This window comes from Hemitrygon akajei, chromosome 22 (genome assembly GCF_048418815.1).
Source record: "Hemitrygon akajei chromosome 22, sHemAka1.3, whole genome shotgun sequence".
Lineage (NCBI taxonomy): Eukaryota > Metazoa > Chordata > Chondrichthyes > Myliobatiformes > Dasyatidae > Hemitrygon > Hemitrygon akajei.
Genome location: NC_133145.1, coordinates 24,703,217 through 24,722,925, shown reverse-complemented (window position 1 = coordinate 24,722,925; position 19,709 = coordinate 24,703,217). Strand labels below are relative to the sequence as shown.

At 41.0% G+C, this 19,709-nt stretch overlaps 1 protein-coding gene across 1 annotated transcript in view; it reads left to right on the top strand.

Moving 5' to 3' along the window:
• Positions 1-19,709, top strand: part of myocd (myocardin) — a 654,082-nt gene that overhangs the window by 338,939 nt on the left and 295,434 nt on the right. The window lies entirely within an intron of this gene.

Here is a 19,709-nt window from a genome sequence, read left to right as displayed (position 1 = left end):
CGGTTCTTGGGGGGGGGGGGGGGGTTATGTGGCGACCCACTTTCTGCACAGGCGAACCGGCTCACAAATAGCCAGCGCGCGGGGGGAGACTTTGGTAATGCATCTTTGACGTCATTTCCGCTCGGAGAGGGCGGGCGCTAGGGATTAAATGCCAGCGCCACGAAGTTTGAATAAACTAGTCTCGAAACGGCTTACCGACTGTGTGTCGTCTCTAGCTCTGTATGTAGTACATCACTACACTATGATGAAAACAGCTTATTTCCATCTTAGTAACAGCATACAGTTCTGCTACTACTGAAACCCTCATTCATCTCTGTTGCTTTTAAACTTGTCAAGTTCAAAATATGTTTGGCTTACTTTTCTCATTCTGTCGTCTGTAAACTCGTTCGGCAAATACTTCCTTGCACTAAGTTCATTTCACCCATTGGTTTTTCTTCCTATTCAACCACAGACTTGCAGCCTTCTGGAATGTCAGCTCTCCTCTAATTCTGAGAGTCACTGAGTCAGGTGGTTAAATAGTCATAAACATACAACATAGAACACAGAACAATACAGTGCAGTACAGGCCCTTCTGCCCACAATATCATGCCAACCTTTTAACCTAATCCTGGACCTATCTAACCCTTCTCTTCCATGTAGCCTTCCTTTTATAATTTCATCATATGCCTATTTAAGAGTCTCTTAAATGCTCCTAATACATCTGACTCGACCACCATCCCTGCCATCCCATTCCACACCATTCGCTGTGTTAAAAACTTACCTCTGACATCCCCCTTATACTTTCCTCCAATCACCTTAAATTATACCCTCTCATGTTAGCAATTTCCACCCTTGGAAAAAGTTCCTGCCTGTCCACTCAATCTATGCCTCTTATAATTTTATACACCTCTATCAAATCATCTCTCATCTTCCTTCACTTCAAAAGTGAAGCCCTTGATCCTTCTGCCTTTCCTCACACAACATGTTCTCTTATCCAGACAGCACCCTTGTAAATCTCCTCTGCGCTCTCTCTAAAGCTTCCGTATCCTTCCTATAATGAAGTGTAAAGGAACTGAACATAATATTTCAAGTGTTGTCTGACCAGAGTTTTATAGAGCTGGAATATTAACTTGTGGCTCTTGAACTTAATTGTCTGATTAACACAGGCCAACATAGCATCTGCCATGTTAAAAACTCTATCAATTTGTGTTGCGACTTTGAGGGATCTGTAGGTCTGTACTCCAATGTCCCTCTTTTCCTCCATCCTGCTATCTATCCTGCCATTAACCCTACTCTGCCTTCAAATTTGACCTTTCTAAGTGTCTCACTTCACACTTTTACAGATTGAATTCCATCTGCCACTTTCCAGCCCAGCACTGTATCCTATCTGTGTCCCTATGTAACCTATGACAACTGTCTACATTATCCACAACAAAACACCTTCGGCCACCAATCTACAGGCAGGATACACTCTATCTAATACCATCCTCTGCCTTCTGTAGACAAGCCGTCACTGAATCCATGCAAGTTTCCCTGGATCCCATGCCTCCTGTCTTTCTGTATGAATCGATTCTGGAAAACTTTGTCAAACACTTTACTAAAATCGCCATACACCACATCCACTGCTTTACCTTCATCAATTATTTTTGTTGACCTACCCCTCACAAAGCCAAGCTGACTGTCCCTAATCAGACTCTGCTTCTACTAATGTTCATAATCGCTGTCTCTAAAAATCCTCCTCGGTAATTTGCCCACTGCTGATGTAAGACTCACTAGTCTATATTTCCCAGAGATAGTCCATTCCCTTTCTTGAACAAGGTACACCTTCACCCCACCCCCCACTTCCAATCTTCTGGTACTACTCCCCTGACCAGTGAGGACTCAAAGATCATTGCTAAAGGCACAGCAATCTCTTCCCTAAATTCCCGTAGTAAACTGGGGTAGATCCCATCTGAACCCGAGGAATTATTTATCCTAATGTTTTTTCAAAAATTCCCGCGCATCCTCCTTCTTAACATTGATACATTCCAGCATATTACCCTGTTCTATGTTGTCCTCACAGTCATCAAGGTCCATCTCACTGGTGAACATTAAAGCAATGTACTCACTAATGATCTTCCCTACCTCTTCCAATTCAAGGCACATGTTTCTTCTTCTATTCCTGATTAGTCATACCTTTACTCTAGACATTCTCCTGTTTTTCACATACATGTAGAATCCCTTGGGGATTTCCTTAATCCTACTTTCCAAGGCCTTCTCATGTCTCCTAGCTCTTCTACAATGATTCTTAAGCACCTTCCCGGCTTTGTTGTAAGTCTCTAGAGCCCGGTCTGATGCTCGCTTCTGAAACCTGAAGTGTGCGTCCTTCTTCCTCTTGGTTAAATGTTTCATCTCTCTTGTCAACCATGGTTCCTTCACCCTAATATGCATTCCCTACCTGAAGAGGGAAAACCTCTCCAAAACCCCATGTAAACCACATCACTCCTGAGTTTATTTTTTCTACCAATTATGGCCATGACATATGCTGACAAGTCCTAATGTCTAGAATCTGAACCTTAAATCTTTACATGTTTCTTCCTTAGTTATGTTTAAAGACCATGTTATGAATTTGGACATAGCTTGCATATACAGAAATCCAATGTGAACTGCATTTGTAGCACATCAGGGCTATAACTGTCCTGCAACTTCCTGTCTACTGGTACTGCATATAAGAGTTTAATTCTCTTGTGTTTCTTTCCGACAAAAGAGTTACTTACAACAATGTCTGTCAATCAGGATTTATTATGTGAAATGATGGGTAATGAAATAAAGGTATTCATTTGCCTGAAGCATTCAAAGCATTCAAAATACATTTATTATCAAAGTACGTTTACAGTATACAATCCTGAGATTTGTCTTCCCCACAGACAGCCTCGAAACAAAGAAAACCATGGAACCCGTTCAAAGAAAAACATCAAACTCCTCCCCCCACGCACAAAAAACAAATTGCACAAACAGCAACCAAAATAATGAGCAAAAACACAGAATATACATCACAAAATCCAAAGACATATTTCAGTTCAGCTCAATATTCACTATCTGCAGGCTGCCCCTATCCAAAAATCACCCAAAATAGCAACAATAGGAAAGAAGCGACCAGAAAAATAGAACACAGTTCACAAACCGTGTCAACTAAATCTTGTTCCGACAGCATCAGGGAGAGAGAGTCATTCAAACGCAAGGACTTTCCCTCAGGAGCAGCGAGCGAGAGGGACCAGGAGACCACGACACGCTGACACCCTTCTCCGGCAGCAGCAAGCGAGAGGCTGGTAGACAGCGCTGAACATTCACTCGCCTCTGCACCCACATTGATGTTTTCAATTTTCCTCCATTCTTTAATCGGTGAGAGCTGGAGTCGATCGTGGGCCCACGCCCCGTCTCCAGGCTTCCTGGTCTCTATGTTGCACACTTTGCTCGCAGCCTTGTGGAACCCTCTTGGAGACATCACATTGCCAAATCGCATGGTTGGCCCAAAAACATATCGCTAAGTTGGCAAAAACAGTCTAATCTGTGGATGGGAAAAAGAAGCTTTTCTTCAACCATTTAATTTTGTTGACCAAGGACAAGGAATGATGCTGGTACACAATCCCTGCAAAACCTCTGATCCCAGCTCAAGAATCAAATGTCACCAGGGTTGTGAGCTAGGTCGTGACAGCTTCAGCAGAGCAGATTGAAGGAGTGTGGAGGTAACATGGAAGCCCCATGTCATTCTTTCTTTGAAATGTTAAAAACTGGAAGAAATGTTGTAGTCTGCATGATCTCAAAACATGAATCCCTGAGATGCTACCACTGGTGCTAGAGGCGTGCATCAGCCAATCCAGCTTGTCTGTATAGAAATCAGGTAAGTGCCATAGTAGACTAGAATAACTCTATGCCATGCATGATTGCCACACACTCAAGTTTACTCTTCCATATACTGTGTGGGTTCATGGGACTTACAATTTATTACCCAGGAATTTATAGTTAGCTTGCAGTTCAAATGTTGACATGTCAATGATTAAAAAGTGCTTCTTTCTGTGATGGATACATTTTGGATGGTACTAATTGACAGTATATTTATTGGCAACACTGCTGGGTGTGTGATGGACATATGACTCCCAATAAACAGTGTTTTGTGGCAATTTACTCAGTAAATGGTCCGTTTATAGAGCAGAGGGAAAAGAAATTACGGTAACTGCTCCAAAAAAGGTGAGATATATCTGCATAAAAATGTAGTGATTGGAAAGATGATTGCATTTAAAACAAGTGCATAAAATTAATCAATTTTCTCCCAACAGTATAGCTCCAATGTTGATTGATTGGATTATAAACCGAATGTTTGCAACCTAGTTGTTAATTGTATGGTCACTAAGAGGTTTTAAACTTTTCAATCAAACTTTATTGAGTTACGTTTAAATTTGTCAGTGAATCAAAATGAAGATTTACACTTTAAATCTTAAAAAATGGTTTTAAAATGTACTTAGAGAATGATACATCACAGAAATAGATCCTTTAGTTCACTGAGTCTGCATCAGCCATCAACCACCTTTTTACACTAATCCTACATAAATCACATTATTTTTTTATTACCTCAAGCTTCTCATCAACACACCTCTTTCCCCGTATTCTACTATTCACCTACACACAAAATGGAATTTACTGTTTTTTACTGAGATGTAGAATGGAACAGACTCTTCCAGTCCTTTGAGCAGCGCCAGCCAGCAACCCCCAATTCAACCCTAGCCTAATCATGGGACAATTTACAATGACCAATTAACCTACCAAACGGTACTTCTTTGGACTGTGGGAGGAAACCGGAGCATTCAGAGGAAGCCCATACAGTCATGGGGAGAACATACAAATTCCTTACAGGCAGTGGCAGAAATTGAATCCGGGTCCCTGGTACTGTAAAGCATTGTACTAGCTATTATGCTTCCATGCCGCCTATGACTGTGGTCAATTAATTTACCAGCCTGCATATTCTGGAATGTGGGTTGAAGCTGGTGACCCAGAGGAATTATGCACGGTGACCAAGAGAATATGTGTACTCCGCACAGAGAGCACCCAAGGTCAGAACGTACTTGAGAAAATAATCAATTCTCAAAATTACATCTTGAGTATATTTTTCACCAGTGGTATCCAGTGAAAACTTCTTCCAATTGTTTACATAGACTAAAATGTAACATTTCATCAAGGAGCAGTCTGAAAGGCAGTCTCACACAGAGAGGCAGTGCCAGTTTTTGTGAGGTGATTGAGAATTAGAGGTGAAGTCATTTGTTGTGCATGTCTATAATTTGGGAGGTATTTAAGTTACAAAATAAGCTAATACCTTTTTTTAAGTAGATTTCAATCCACATTAAAATAATTTTATCCTGGTGCCAAACATTTTAATACAAATTCCCATTCCCATTTTGATCCTCTTGTGCCAAGATGAGGCCACCCTAGGGTGAAGGAGCAACACCTTATATTCCATCCCCCTTCTATTCCCCACTCTGACCTTTCAGTTCTTCTCACCCACCTATTACTTCCCCCTGGGCCCCCTTCTGCTTCCCTTTCTCCTCTTGTCCACTCTCCTATCAAATTCATTCTCTCCGGCCCTTGACCTTTCCCATCCACCTAACCACCTCTCACCTACAAGCTAGCATCTTTCCCCTCCCCCCACCTTTTTATTCTGGCATCTTTCCCCTTCTCAGTCCTGAAGAAGGGTCTCGGCCCGAAATGTTGAATTTTTACTCATTTCCATAGATACTGCCTGACCTGTTAAGTTCCTGCAGCTTTTTGTGTGTGTTACTCTAGATTCCAAATATCTGCAGACTTCTTAGTGTTTGTGAATTTTATGTATTGTAATCAGCTTTATTAAAATAACAACCATTGCAAAACCTTGCATAGTTTCAACTTAATTATGTTAATATATTAGCAACAGTCTCAGGCTACGTCCACATTAGACCAGATAATTTTGAAAAAGTCGGTTTGGTGTAAAAATGATAGGCGTCCACACCAAGCGTTTTTGAAAATACCTCCGTCCACGTTAAAACGGGTATTTGGGTGAATCTCCTCCCACTGGGCATGCGCAGGACACATCTACAGAAAACAAGCGACATGTTTGGTGTTGAATCTTGCTGTGAAAGTGCGTGTTTGTGCAGTTACAGACTAGAAAAACTTAAAAGTAAATTGCCAAACAATGGATAGCTGTTGGCTCTCGTGCAGGAGGACTTAAAACTCCGGTTACCCCGTCCACACTACTCTGCCTAATCAGCGTTTTGATATTAACGCATTCTGGAGGGCGTTTTAGAAAAGCTCCATTTTTGGGGGAGGAAAATGCTGTTTCAGTGTGGACGGAGGGTCAAAACGAAGAGAAAAACCTTTGGTTATGGATTTATCCAGTCTAGTGTGGACGTAGCCTCAGATGCTTTGCTCATACTTCATCAAAGACATGCAACAGTAACAAAGTGAATGAAGCATCCCTTATATATATTAAGAATATCTGACTGAAATGGGTAATTCCAGTGCGTACTAACCTTTGACCTCGTGCAATCCAACTCTGATGGTCTGTCTCTATTAACAATCCTGTCGACTACACTGAGTCCAAATATCTCCAGTTTGCAATGCATGTGCTTTCCAAGCCACAACTACTTAAGTATAATTAGTTATTTTGGCAAATATCTGCAATTGCTCATCTAGTTGGATATTATCTTCAAGATTGGGAATTGTATCTTTTTTTTTGTCGTTTTATTTGGTAATATTGTGTTTTCTTTTCCTCAAATATTGGCCAGTACTTGTGAAAGTTCCAAGGCAACAGAGCCCTAAATATTCTGATCAAAATTAACTTTGATGTCATGTGTTGCTGAAAATTTCAGATGGTGTTGGTGGTGCCAGCTATTATCACTAGATGGGCATGTTTGGAAACACCCATGTGAAATTGCAGTACCAGCTAACGCCAAGAATTTGGTGGAGTGGGAGATATTCATTCAATGTATGTTGAATCCAGCTTAATGCAAGGATTAATCCAATTTATGGCTGACATGATGTGGAAAGTGATTATATTTCCTATTCCTTTGTTTTCAATACCCAGTTGAAACAAAAAAAAAACAAGTCAAATGTGAAAGTATTCTGCCTCAGTACATGGTCAAGTGCTTATCAAAAAGCTTTGATAATCTTGTCATGTATATCTTACGATGTTAACAGAGCAAATATTTACTGAGGAATAAGTCCCATTTTAACATCAGGAGATTGACTGTTCTGCCATAGAATGTAGAAGCAGCCATGTTTTGTTGTTTCTTTTGTAAAGGGAGTCAGTCATTGAAGAAACAGGAATGTATCCAATGTTACTGGTTTAGTGAGGAGTACAATTAATAATCCTGCAATCCAAGCATAGAAGCAATCTTTTAAGTAAGATAAGACATTTTGGCAGTTTTGCTTGAAGCAATAAATATTGTGATATTACACACTTCTAAAGAGCTTTGCCAGGGTCCTTGTGGGGTTGGATGAATTTAATTTTTTGTTTTTATGTCTATACTGAGCACACACCATCTCTTATTTTTAATAGTTTTTAGATACTTCCTCCAAATTCACTGCATATCACATTGGCATGGGATTCACACAATATTTTTCATTGTAACATGTGATCCTTATCACAGCATGAACTCTTTCTTTGCCAAGTTATAACCCAAAAGCTCTTCTAATGGAGATATCATTACTTAAAGTGAGCCAAAGGTGCCAGTTTTTTAAAACTACTTTTAGTAACATAAGGAAAAAAAACACAATTTATGGTAATCCTGCCTCTGTCTGTATGTCTATCCAGGATTTCGATAACACTTAATATCTCCTTTAGTGTTGACTTGCAGGATATTTATGATGCTTCAACTGAGAAGGTTCTTGCTATTTGCATTCATTTAAATGTAGTCTGTGATGTTGCAATTATGTTAAGCCATCCATTCATAATACCTATAATTAAATGTCAGTTGAATAAGAAAAATTTCAAGCTTCTTTTTTTTTTAGTTTCTTCAGATGATTAACTTTTGCCTGAGATTAAGCTGTTGCTGGTGGAAAAATTTTGAGGGGCATCTATCTAATCTTGCTCATCCTATCTTAAAATCATGGCTTCTGCACCTCACAGAACTTTGATAACAGTATGAAGTTCAAAATAATTTCCATTACCTCTGAGCTTTTGCATTAGCAGTGCTGTTGCATTTTAACAGCATGTGTATTATTACCTTGACATTTTAATTAGTGTCATAGAGTACAGCATGAAGATAGGCCCTACTGCTCACTTGAGTCATGGAGTCATAGAGCAGGAAATGGGCCTTATGGTCTAACTGGTCCATGCCAAGCAAGATTTCCATCTAAACCTATCCTATTTGGCATATATGCAGCTAAACCTCTCCTATCTACATAGCATGTGTACCCATCAAGTATTAAGCCATGACCTGGTGCTGTTACATTGACTATTGATAAGTTTCATACTGGTATCATGAAGCATTGCCTCACCATCTTTTCTATGGCAAAATGCAGGCACATTATGTGCACAATCACAAGTTCAAAATGTTTATCTAAGCAGTAAAATTGGTGTGAGTTATCAAAATTTACCTGTTGCCTTTCAGCCGCACATTTTTGGACTTTGCTTTGGATGTTGCTATCAATCTGTTGAGGTTACTTCATATTTCTGTTATCTTTGTTTGTAACTCAGAATTTTGACAGTGAGCCGAGTACCTTCACCTTCTGTAACTGATGCACCATCAATAACTCTCCGAGACGTGAGGCGAGATATTGGCTTTTATTGACTGGAAGAAAGAACAAGCAGCAATTGACCACCATGCTACATCCTGGAGACTGAGGGCCGGGCTCAGGCCTCTATCACTTTAATACCGGGGTCTGTGGGAGGAGCCACAGGAGCAGTCAGCAGGGTGGCGTGTCCAGACAGGTATATGTAGTTCACCACAATAACACAGAGTCAGACTCAATATTATAACATGGGCAGATCAGAGCCAGTAACTACCACTTAAATTTTGGTTTATTTAGAACCCACACCAACAATTTAATTCACCGTTTATGAATCACCTATTTTCTGACTGTCTTGGCCTTCTCTTCTTACCTTGTACTTGGAGATATAGAAACAAGAGAAAATCTGCAGATGCTGGAAATCTGAGCAACACACACAAAATGCTGGAGGAACTCAGCAGGCCAGGCCCAAAAGATCGACTGTACTTTTTTCCATAGATGCTATCTGGCCTGCTGAGTTCCTCCAGCATTTTGTGTTTACTGGGAGATATAGTCCCAGTAATGGTGCTCATTAGACATCACACTGAACTCTCACCAGATCAAAGGTGCCTGAGGTTTCCACACGTACCCCTGTGCAAAGGCTATTTCCAAGCCTTCTTTGCTGTTTCGCTGTCCTTTGACCCTATGAAATTCAAATTGCTCGAAGGTGCATGAGACTTCCAGCACATCTGGTTTTCAACATGATAATAAAAAATCTGTCAGTCGTGCCTATAGGAAAGATCGGGAATATATCTGACTAGATTCTCTCTGACTCGATGAACTAGCCTGAAGACTTCTGTGACATTTATGTTTCAATCACAAACAGAAACATGTTCTACTCTCTAGTGACAGGTGACTGTTTAGCTAAGCTCAGCTGGTCTTCAAAAATATCACTGACACTGCTGTTGCTGGACGAACACATGTAGCACCGAGTCAGCCTACCAGAGCAAGATAGGACACCTGGCTGAGTGGTGCTGCAAAAACAACCTCTCACTCAACGCCAGCGCAACTAAAACTCTAATTGTTAACTTCAAGAAAGGAGAGGACATGCATCGTTCTACTCTGGGGGATTGGTGGTGTAGAGAGTCAGCTGCTTTAGGTTCTTGGGTATCAACATGTCGAACAACCTGACCTGGGCCCAGCCTGTCACCAAGCACTCCAACAAACTGTTGGAAGTATCCTGACGACAGCAGTTTGAATGAGCAGGAACATAAGAAGCTGTAGGGAGTCGTGGAATCTCCTTAATACATCACAGCACATGCCTCCCCCACCACTGGTAATGTCTACAGAGGCACTGCCTCAAGAAGGCAACATCTATTGTCAATGACATCTACTGTCTTCTCACAGTTGCCAGTTTTTGTCAAAAAAACTTTATCTTTCTCAATTTTATCAATGTTAATAATAATTAAGTTTACGCAGAAGAGTAGCGATGCTGTGATGTGGTGTCTAGGCATGATTATGTAGAAGAGTAATGGCATCAAACTTTCCAGGGAGGAGGCAGGAGAAAGGGTTTGAGAGGGAAAATAAATCAGCCATGATCGAATGGTGGAGCAGATTCAGTGGCCAGATTTTGCTCCTATTTCTTGATGCTGCTGTCATCCTGATAGTGTATGAGGCATAGACTAGCTGCTTTTTCCTTATCTGCCAACGTTATATATCAGGAGATCCTGATGAAGGGTTTCGGCCCGAAACGTCGTCACTACCTCCTCCCATAGATGCTGTCTGGCCAGCAGTTTGTGTTTTTATTTATTTCCAGCATCTGCAGATTCACTTGTGTTGCCTTTGAGGTATAGACTAGCTGCTTTTTCCTTATCTGCCAATGTTATATATCAGCATGCAATTATTTTGTTCCTGGTGTTCTTAACTGCTCACACACAGTCCATGGGCAGAGAAGCTGCAGGATTCCATGAGGAGCCCAGCACGGAAATGCAGTCTGGAATCTGCTGCCATTCATCTGTGAGGAACTTTAGGGCTTCTGCTTGTGTGTGTCACCGAAGCGTCCTGATTGCAGTTTTAGTGTGGAATTAGTGGTACTGCTGAGGGAAATCTGGGGCTATTTTCTTTTAATTCATATTGGCCATAACATGAACTCTGCTGTGGAAATCTAGTTTGAGTTGTACATTCACTACATGGACCAGTAAAATTAGTGGAAAATAAATCAGCCCCCTGACATTAAAAATGGTGAGCACGATGAGAACAGCATAGCAACCTTAATGTTCTCTGAGACTTGTTATTCGATTAATTCATACTGACTTTGCAGGAGCTGTCAGGAAGCATCAATGAGTTGCTGCAGTGTCTAATTTGTGCCTTATACATAGATGCATAGAGAGCCTTCGGCCTAGTCAGGATTTACAGTTGAAGGACATTGGGATGTCAGGGGAGGTGACCCACTTTACACTGTATGACTTGCCCTTGTGGCCTTCGCATTGGTGGAGCTGATTCAACTGAGATTCTGCTCAGTAATCATGTCATGACGTTCCACCAAGCCACATCCCCTATCCTCCTATGAATTGGATGCTGGTGATGGGATTCTGTGGAATGCTACAGTGAGGTGTTTAGACTCTCCCTCACTGGAGCTGATCACTTCTTTAGCACGGATTTCTTAATTATCTGAGGATTTATGCTTGAAATTAAAAACTGAACAATCACCAATAAACATCTCCTTCCATTGGCTGAAAGGTATAATGTTGGGAGTGTGACTCTCAGGCTGTGGCTTGGGAAGGATGTGCATATTTCAGAATAGAACTCCCTGATGTCAGTAAGTTTGGGATATTGCAGCTCCCTGGGCTGAGTTTGCCTTTTCCATTGACAAATCAAGTGCCAACTCAGGTTGTTTGTCTAGTTATATTCACATTCAGATTTGCTGCAGTGGTATAGAGCATCGAAATTTACAGCACATTACAACCCCTTTGGCCCACAATGTTGTTCTGACCATCTAACCTACACTCGAGACTGCCTAGAATTTCCCTAGCGCAGAGCCCTCTATTTTTAGGTAGGTAAGTTCCATGTACCTATCTAAGAGGCTCATAAAAGACCCTATTGTATCTGCTTCCACCACCGCCACTGGCAGTGCATTCCACATGCCCACCACTCTGTGTGGAAAACTTACCCCGACATCCCCTCAATACCTATTTCCAAGCACCTTATGCTGCCCCATGTTAGCTATTTCAGCCCTGGGAAAAAGTCTCTGGCTATCCACATGATCAATGCCCCTCTTCAACTTGTACACTTCTATCAGGTCACCTCTCATCCTCCGTTGCTCCAGGGAAAAAAGGTCAAATACACTCAACCTATTCTCACAAGGGTACACTCTCCAATCCAGGCAACATCCTTGTAAATCTCCCCTGTACTCTCTCTATAGTATCCACATCCTTCCTGTAGTGAGGTGACCAGAACTGAACACAGTACTCCAAGTGGTGTCTGACCAAGTTCTTATATAGTGCTATCTTTTCAACATTTGCCCTGCTCAGTCATTTCAGAGGGCAAGTAAAACATTTCTCTGAATTTTGAAATATAGCTGGGCTAAACAAATAAAGAGAATGGATTTCTGTCTCAAAGGATGTTAGGGAAGCAGATAGATTATAAAAAGTCTCAATAGCTTCATGTCAGCCAATATGAATGACAGATTTTTTAAAGAACACCAGGTATATTTATTATATTTAATTGCATTTAGACTCCAAAGCTGTCATGATGGAATTTGAATTTATGTCTTTGAATCTTTCATCCAGTTCTTTGGATTATTAGTCAAATAAATTAATCATTTTGGTACCATTGCTGAACAAATAGCTGAGGACACCTAAAATAATTAATTTGCCTTACTTTGGAACCACTTGAGTGAATTTTTTTTTTGTTTTTTATAGAGTTAATTGGCTACCTTTTTATCCGAAGTTTCCTCAGTTTCCTGCTTAGCCTGGCAATCTCTCAACTGCGAAATAAAGGTTAAAAGAACCAAATATCACACTATTGATCACACAAAAGCACAGAAGAAAGAGCAAATTGAAGGTCTATTTTAATAATATGTTACATGATATCAAGAAATAATTTCAAAAGCTCAAGGTTGAACTGCCCTGGAAATAAACTCTTCACCTAAATTGCTGATCCTTAATAATGTCCAGCCTTTCCTTATTCCATGTATTTGCAGAAATTCCTGGAATTACTGTCTGGAACTTAATGTACCTGTAGAACTACAGCCATTTGGGGATTAAAGGAAATAGATGTTGAAGAGTCTCAGAGTGTGGGAGAAAAAAATTTAAGAACAAGGATAACAAGAGAAAGACACTTGGGAATATAAGAGCAGAGCTTTCACTATGCACTAGTCAAAAATGTTTTGTGTAAGAATGTCTAAGACACATTTCCTCTCTTATCTGAGGTTAACACAGTATCTTTCTTTTGAGGTACTTACTGTAGATCTTTAGTCTTCATTGGACTGCTTTCTTTTTGGCAGCACTCAAGGTTATAGGTTTTGCACACTTTAGTTATTCATAGTCTTGGATGCAAATTCTAACTGAAATTTCTACACATGGATCTTGTCAAATTGTTTCTTGAAGGCCTTTTTGAAACAAATTTGCCATTTGTCATACAACTGTTTGTCTTTTGGAACCTGCTGGTGTACTTCACTGCAAATTACTTCATCATGCAGACCCTTTCCATTTTTATTTGCTATAAAAGAAAACTGTCTGCAAGAATACATTATATCATCTTAGGCACCAGTTCAATCAAATTTATCTTAGTAAGAATAGGTTCCAATTGATTTTATCATGGTCATTAACTTAGAACAGAGTGTGTATATTGCAAGTACCATAATCCTGAAACATTCTGGCATCATAATGCTAGAAAACTATAAATGTATATATTTGTCTCAAGAACTATAATCAGGGCAATGTAATCTTGACATTATTGTTTATTGGTGATATGTAAAGGCATGTTGGATATTTATGGAGTTGGTGATGAGATTACAATTCCAGTGGATTCTTTTTGTACCGATTATCACTTGCTAGCATTGGTCGTGTAAAATGAATGATAAAGATCTACTGCAGAAAGCCACAAAATTGCTATTGCTTATCACCATTGGTACAGTTCCTTTGTAGTGATCGTTGTCATGATCATTGTTGGAAAGCAAATCATCTCAATTATAATGCAATCAATTTGTGGGATTGAGGGTGTGAGTGGATTAATAGTGCTGGACTAGCCAAAGCTGTTCAGGGAGACAGTAATGCAATGCCATCTCACACTCAGGGGCTCTTTCAACAGCCACACACAAAATGCTGGAGGAACTCAGCAGGCCAGGCAGTATCGAGGAAAAGGGTACATTCGACGTTTCGGGCCGAAACCCTTCGGCAGAAGTGATAGTGTATTCAGTTTCCCAACAGCCTTCCGAACACTGAGGAGAAGCAAATTGGCTGTTTAATCTACAATTTAAAATAACTGACACAGAATATAAATACATAGTTTTGCCACCCTCTGTAGATATATATATATTAATCGCTTTGTAATGTGATTAGGGCTGCATCATGTGCAGATTTTCACAAACACAAGGAAGTCTGCAGATGCTGCAGATCCAAAGCAACACATAGAAAAAGCCAGGCAGCAAGTAAGACCCTTCATCAGGACTGGGAAGAAAAATGAGATTAATGTAAGATGGTGCGGTAGGGAAGGAAGAAGTAGTGATAGCTGAAACCAGGAGAGGGGGAGGGGTGAAGTAAGGAGCTAGGAAGCTGACTGGTGAAAGATAAAGTGCTGAAGGAGGGGAAATCTGATAGGAGAGGATAGAATACCGCAGAGGAAAGGAAAGGAGGAGATGATGGGCAGGTAAGGAGATAAGGTGAGAAAGAAAAACAGGGATGGGGAATGATGAAGGTGAGGGGGGTGGGCAAATACAGGAAGTTTGAGAAATCAATGTTCATGATATCTGGTTGGAGGCTACCCAGATTGAATACAAGGTGTTATTCCTCTAACCTGAGTGTGGCATCATCACAGCAGTAGAGGAGGCTATAGACTGACATATCAGAATGGGAAGTAGAATTGAAGTGGATGCCTACCAGGAGATCCCACTTTTTCTGGCAGATGGAACAATCATGTCCAGCGAAGTGGTCTCCCAATCTACGTCGGGTCTCACCGATATACAGGAGGCCACACCAGGAGCACAGATACAGTACATGTGTGGCTTCCCTGGAAGGACTGTGCTTGGGGCCTTGAATGCTGGTGAGGCAGGAGGTGTAGGGATGGGTGTGGCTCATCTTTTCCTACCCTGCCCCCCACTTTCCACTTTCCACAAGGATTGCACCCTACACAACTCACTAGTACTCTCATGCCTCCTCACTGGTCTCCCTCCCGGTACTTATCTTTGCAAACAGAGCAAGTGCCACACCTACCCTTACACTTCCTCGCTCACTACCATTCAGGGCTCCAAACAGTCCTTCCCTGTGAGGCGGCACTTCACCTGTGAGACTGCTGGGATCATCTACTGTATCCGATGCTCCCAGTGTGGCATTCTGTTTATCGGTGAGTCCCTACGTAGATTGGGAGACGGCTCCACCAAGCACCTACACAATGTCTGCCAGGAAAAGTGTGAACTCCCGCTAGAAACCCATGTCAATTCAACTTCCCATTCCCATCTCGACATGTTCCCTGGGTTGATCTAATTTTTCTGCAGTATTCTCTTGTATTTGTTATTTTGTTTGGAAGTCTTTTCAGTGACTTCAAAAGAATTTTTTTGTGTGTGCAGAAACATTCTCTGAAATATTTTCTTGTGTGTTTTGAATCCATTCAATTCCCATAACTGGTACACATAATTTCATAGAATCTGTAACTAAATTACATGTTTCTTTTTTGAACTAAGTAGTCTAATTTGTATAAGGCACTGTGCTAGAATTTCAAGCAGGAACTTCACATGATTTGGAGTCTAATTTTCACATAATGTTGGGAATATGGCTGCACCTTGCCTTCCACTACAGTGTGTTAGGTTGTGTTTGAGTAACCACTTTGGTTACCACAAGATTTCACGTAAGACGTTGTTAATCTGTGATGCTGTTGTGGATTTTCAAAGCTAATTTGAGGATTTTGGGATTTTCTGGTTGCCTGGAATCGGCTAAAGAGAGCAAAATGAGAATAACAGCAAATGAAGGGACTGAGAAAAAAATCGTGGTGAATGTGCCAGTAGGACTTCAGAAGCCACGGCTGCCCGCTTGGCTACTTGTAGGAATGGGTGAATACCAAATTCAGAAACAGGCCCTTCAGCCCACTGAGTCCATACCAACAATCAAGCATCCTCTAATGCCACCTGAACAAATCTTGTTCTCCCCACATGGGCATCAATTCCTCTCCTTTATTCTACCACCACAGGTGACTTACAGTGATGATGCACCATCAATAACTCACGCTGAGACTTAGGAAGCGAGATATCGGCTTTTATTGACTGGAAGAATAAACAACACTACATCCTGGGGAAAATGAGGGAGAGCAGCAGCCCACAGTCGCCTTTATACAGGGGTCTGTGGGAGGAGCCACAGGAGCAGTCAGCAGGGTCTGTGGGAGGAGCCACAGGAGCAGTCAGACAGGTATATCTAGTTCACCACAAGTGGCCAATAAACATGCACATTTTTTGTTGGACTGTGAAAGCATACGAAGGCACCTGGAGGAAATCCATGTAGCCACAGGGAGAACTTACAAAGTCTATTAGGATTTACCTGGCGCAGTGTGTGAAAGCAGATTTCCTCAGCCTAATCCTGGGGAATCACAGCAAGCCAGGGCCTTCTCGTCTGCTGAGTCCAACAGAGCAGTTTACAGAAGGGTGAGTGAGTGCATGTCCCACACTTAATGGCTGTTCATATGGCTGAGTGTTGACAGTTCCTATCAGCAGATGTAATTTGAAGCAGAGTGCCTTTGGTGCTTTTACTGCTTAAAATTGGTGTTTGAATAGGATTTCATTAACTGGTTATTTAAATTCCTTTGTATTTTGGAATATGTCATGTGGCCTTTGTGAGATAATATTCTCAGGTTATGATTGCCCTTTGTGTTTGGGAATATATCAGGTAAAGAAATGCAGCCTGTTTGTTCACACCCTGCAGTCAAACAATGCCCCATCCTCTTGGATGAAGGAAACACAAAAATATCTGTAACGTGGTGGCTGTGAAAGTATTACTTTGTAATTTACTGCTCTCATTATCCCGAAGTATTGGCTCTTATTATTAGACAAATGTTTGCATACCATAGCTGTCACACTGAGGCATTCAGGCATGTGCTGCTGAGATAAAAACCATAATACAAAATAAATGTAATGTCCCAGAAATATCATGGTATTCTTCCTTTCTTAAACTCCCCTTTGTTGCCTTGCATCTGCTGTTCCTGCTCTCAAAATCCAGAAGCTACTATTCAAGTCAAAGTATGATCTTGCTTTTTTAAAGCGACTAGAATGTGATGCAAAATACTCAGGCAATGCGTGGAGCAAATATTGACACAAAGCCAAACAAAGACACAGGGGACAAAAGCTTGGCTAGTAAACTACATTTTTAAAGAACTTCTTAAATAAGAGTGAAGTAGAGAATCGTGTTTTTTTTCCCCTCAACATCTGCTGTTAAAATGAGTTACATAAAGTCAATTTCAACCATCTACATCCAGAAGTACCCGGTGGATGATTCTTCTTGATTTCCTCCTGAGAATCTCATCATAATAGAAACTCATTGAGACCTTGACAAGGATGGTTGGTCTCGTGCTGGAGTATCTGAAGCCAGGATCAAGACTGAAAAGTGAACTGAGCACCAAACAAGACTCTAGACGATATCCCAAGCTGAGCTTACAATTGAGCACTGTACCCCCATTCACGTGCATAAATACTGGTGCCAAAACATGGCAGCCAATTAACAGGACAGCCCTGAATCCTTAAAGGGGCCATGCCAGCTATCCATACTCCGGATAGTATGACCATTGAAATTCCGGAAGCTGGTACGTATCGTAACACTCGTCTTCGTCCAATTCAATTCAGTCTGCATGATGACAAGAAGCAGCAAGGGCCACTAGACGTAGAAGAAGCTTCAAGAGTAGAAAACATTCTGGTTTTAGTCTTGAGTTTCAGAAACAGCCGTGGATCTAGGCACTCTGCTGGTAGCTGGTGAACAAAGCGCCACAGGAGGCAAGATGAATCCAGTCTAACTTCATGCCACTCAATCAGTCCAGTGTGAATTATCTTATTGAAAACTATTGAATATTGAAAGGCCAAGACAGAGTGGGTGTGGAGAGGATGTTTCCTGTAGTGGGAGGGTGGGGGGGGGGGGGGGTCTAGGACCAGATGCCATAGGATACAAGGACGTCACTTTAGAACAGAGATGAGGTGGAATTTCTTTAGCCAGCGAGTTTTGAATCTGTTGAATTCATTGCCATTGACAGCTGCAGAAGCCAAGTTGTTGGGTATATTTAAAGCAGAAGTTGATAGGTTTTTGATTGATAAGGGCATTGAAAGTTACAGGGAGAATGCAGAGGAATGGGGTTGAGCGCGATAGTAAATCAGCTGTGATGGAATGGCAGAGCAGACTCGATGGGACAAATAGCCTAATTCTGCTCCTATGTCTTGTGGTCTTGTCAGCAAAGTGATGAAAGTTGTTATTGACAGTGCTATCAAGTGACATCTGGTCACTGTTGTTCAGTTTGCATTTTGTCAAGACCATGCAAATTTCAACACCATCTGGATTGAATCATGGATGAGAAAGTTTAATTTCATATTCACTAAGGCAACATTTGACCAGGTGTGGTATCAAAGAACCCTGGCAAAGCTGAAGACTTTGAGCATAAAGAGAAAGCAAAGGACAAAGTTTATGGTATGTGTGCGCAGATGCAATGAAAAACTCACTTGAAGCGTCTCAGGCACACTGTTAGATCAGCAGCAGACACAAGAAAAGAACACATTACATCGAAAACACTAGAGATTCTGCAGATGCTAGGAACCTAGAGTAACATACACAAAATGCTGGAGGAACTCGGCAGGTCAGGCAGCAGCTATGGAGAGGACTAAACAGTTAACGTTTTTGGGTCAAGACCCTTCATTAGGATATCTAAATTATTTCTAAATATATTACATTATATCTAAATTATACACAGTTCTGCCAAGAAAGAACACTGAGGTATTGATTCAGGCTGTGCAGGTTTGTTCAAGAAATGAATAGTTAAATAGAAATAACTGTTCTTGAACCTGCTGGTGTGGAACTTTTGGCTTCTGTGCATCCTACTCAGTGGTAGCTATGAGTAGATGGCATGACCTGGAAGCTGGGAATCTTTGGGGGTAATGTTGCAGTCATCAGGATGATGATGATGATATTTGGAACTCAGTTATCCTAGCCCCAGAACATCACATCACTGCAGGGGCTCTTCAGAACCATTCTCCAGGCCCAGAAAGTTTCAGCTGCATAATTGGAAATTGTCCATTTGCAATGTCAGAAGCAACAATAATCGCTGATGATTGCACAATATCCAGTTTTATTTGTTACTCCTCAGCAAATGCAGCAGCCACACCCATATGGACCAAAACTCTGGAGCTGTCCACCCAATCACAGTTGGCAATACCTTCACCAGAAGGATTGCAATGATTCAAAATGATTGTCCACTTTCTTTCTAAGAATATTCAGTGATGGACAATAAATGCCAGCCTTCCTGGAGATGCCCAAATTCCCCAAAAAATGATCGTATAAAGCTAATGTAATTTCACTGACCTAGAAGGAAATGTATAAAGTTTCTCTTAAAGCCTGACAAGATATCAAACGTATATATAGATGGTGTTCACAATCATGACTGTGTCTGAACTTACTGATTGAAAAGTGGATTCTTTCCAGTTTCCTGCTCTTACATGACTGTTGTTTCTGGTTTATATTTATTTTATTGTAAATATGTGTATAAGTCTAACATATTTTACTTTGGTTCTGTTATCAATTCTTGAAGTAGAAACCTTTAATATTAACAAGTTTATTACC